This window comes from Belonocnema kinseyi, chromosome 10 (assembly GCF_010883055.1).
Source record: "Belonocnema kinseyi isolate 2016_QV_RU_SX_M_011 chromosome 10, B_treatae_v1, whole genome shotgun sequence".
NCBI classification, from domain to species: domain Eukaryota; kingdom Metazoa; phylum Arthropoda; class Insecta; order Hymenoptera; family Cynipidae; genus Belonocnema; species Belonocnema kinseyi.
Window position 1 is genome coordinate 92,773,584 of NC_046666.1, and position 3,077 is coordinate 92,776,660.

A 3,077-nucleotide genomic window follows, 5' to 3' on the forward strand; every position below is an offset into this window, starting at 1 on the left:
CGCGTGTCACTTTCAATAAGGTCACGAACTGCACCAATGTTATCGCCAGAGACACTTGATCTTGGACGTCGATTATGACTCACATTTTCCACACTTTCTCGTTACCTACACTGTGAGAGTGCTTGCGATTGGCTAAGAAAAGTATTTGTAAAATTCCGGTTTATATTTGATCCACCCTCGCATATATACTCCATACTGCAAGGTGAGCAATCCATCGAGAGAGAAAATGTTTTTAAGCCTTTAAACCCACGTGGCTTAGAATAACATAAGAAAAAAGTACAAAAAAAACGTCTCGGAAACGACCAGTCCTTTTTCATGTGCTTCAATCATTGCCTTGGCCAATTTACCACCAACGAGATGACGTGATCTCTCAACATTCATTTTTTGAAATGAATTTGGATAAAAATGAACCTCTGTATTGTGGTTCAAATTATTCGACAACTTGCCTCTTTGATCTGCATCCCAGGTAGCTTTCATATCAGAAAGATACAAGACTTTTCCATTCATGAATATCTTTCCATATTTCAGGAGAGCATACACGAGATTTTTTACTTCATGGCAAAAATCATGAATTGAAATGGTCTTTTTACCATTGTGCTCAAAGCTAGGCTTTTGTGCTGTTACTTTCAGGAGATTGTAGCATTTAATATTAGGAGTGCCTTGGTCGCAAACCGTCATCCTGATATCGAGGCCAATTTCTTCACCCTTGTCGAGCAGCATTTTAAGTAGGATCACAATGTTTTCTCCATTGACAGAATGTCGTGCAAAGAAAAATCCAACTACTTGTCGCCACCTGTAGGAAGTGTGTATACCATTGAGTGTGAACACAAAAACATGATTAGCACGATTTTGCGTTCTTCCCAATGGGCCAAGATCTTCAGAGCCTTCTATTAAATCGTGTTTTGAACTATACTCCTCGAATTCTTTGCACGACATTTCATCCTATTTTACATTGCACAACTTGGCTTCAGGTGGCAAAGTTTTTAGATCCTTTTCGAGATCTTGGAATGACAATTCTATGAAGCCTGGAGCAACGTCGTTCTTAGCGACCCATTTTTCAACGGTTCTGGGATGAGGCAATTGTAATCCTGTTTGTCGCACAAATTTTGTTTGTGCACAATTATCAGGTCTCATTTGCAGCCCAATCATAGTTTTACGCACTTCGTTTGTGACATTATTTGATGATAAAAATGTTTCCAGATCAATGCTATTGTTAGTCTTTGGAATTTCTTCTAGTCTAATAGTTGTTCTTTTGATATCTGGTAATTGTTGAACAACCTTACTGCACATTGCACGCAATCTTGCATTTTCTGCTTCTAATTGCATTTCTCTATTCATTTCTAAATCAAAATCCTGTACAGAAGAATTATCAACTTCAGCCATCAATGACTGAGCGCCGGGAGGAGAAGGAATATACAATTCGTAATTCTCTTCTTCTTTCCTACAAGCAAGCACGTCAGATTGATGATTTAAAGATAAAGATCTATGCAATTGAGCATTTGCAACAGTATTTTGAATCGCTCTATTTTCCTTATGATAAACTCTTACCACAATTTATTAATCAAAAGGACGATCAACAGCATTGTCCAGTTGCCTATAATCAATAGGCACTGCTCGACGAACAAGTTTCTGACGCTCTGAAGTTGTGAAATCCTGAGCACGAAAATGGCTGCCGCAAATCATCGTCCTCCATTGAACCACAGATGGATTAATTCCTAAAAACTAAATTTTAACCATAATTTCAATCATATAACACAAATAAATTTATTCAATCAATGATTTTATTATGACAATTAATTTTATTATCAGACCATTTTATATTTCAAAATGTTTTAAGAGATTTAAAAAATATGCAAAATAATTCAGGATTTTTAATTTTTGAAATAGAAAAGTTGTAATTCCTCGTATAATTTTGAGACATATTTTTAATAAAATTCATTAAAGTCCCTTTAACATCCTTCAAAATCATGGTAGTAGTAAAATCCCTTAAAATTATTTCAAAACCCACGAAATCTAAATGCTAAAAAAAGATGACACTATACACATATTACATAACGAGTAAAATAATTTTTCTATCTAATCGTTTTGACAACCAAAATAATCTGAAGATAGTTTTCAAATTCGGCACATTTACAGAATTTGCGCTATTTCCAAACCGAAAAGATGATTTGTCAACCAGGAACATTTAATTTCTCTGAAAAGATACATTTTTTTAAATATTTGAACAGAAAAATTTTCACGTAAAAAATTAATTTTCAATAAAAAAAAAATAATTTTCAACGAAAGAGATGAATTTTTAACAACAACAAATCAATTTTCTGCTAAAATAGTTATTTTCTTAATAAAATGATGAATCTTCAATCAAAGAAATGAATTTTTAACCAAAAATAGAATAGTTACATTTTCATTAAAAAGTCAATTTTCAACAAAATAAAATAAATGTTTAACCAAATAGATTAATTTTAAATCAAGATGATATAATTTCCCTAAAAAATATTTGTTATAGACAAAACATGTGATAGTTAAATTTTCAGAAAAAAGTTCATTTTTGATAATAAAAAAACTATTTTTCAATCTGACTGAGATGAATTTTCAACAGAAAAAATATTTTTAATTTAGGAAGATGAATTTCCTGCTAAAAATTAATCTTTTTAGCAGAAAATTAATTTTCCTGAGTTAACAATATTTTCACTTTTTTCTGTTTGAAAATTCATCTCTTAGATTGGAAAATAGGTTTTTTCTATAGAAAATTAATTTTTTCGACCAAAAAGTTAACGATTTCATTTTTGGTCTGAAACAGATCTTTCTTTTACAGAAATTATATCATCTTGGTATAAAATTAATCTTTTTAGTTAATAATTATTTTTTTATTAAGCATGACTTTTTTCTATTGAAAATTAAAATGATCGAATTTTGGTCAAAAACTTACCTTTTTTAGAGAAATTAAATCTTTTTGGTTAAAAATTCATCTTTTTGGTTGAAAATTTCTTTCAAAATTAAAAAATTTGGTTGAAAATACATGTATTTTGTTAAAATTAATCTTTTTTGATAAAAAATTAATCTTTCTGTTAAGAAAG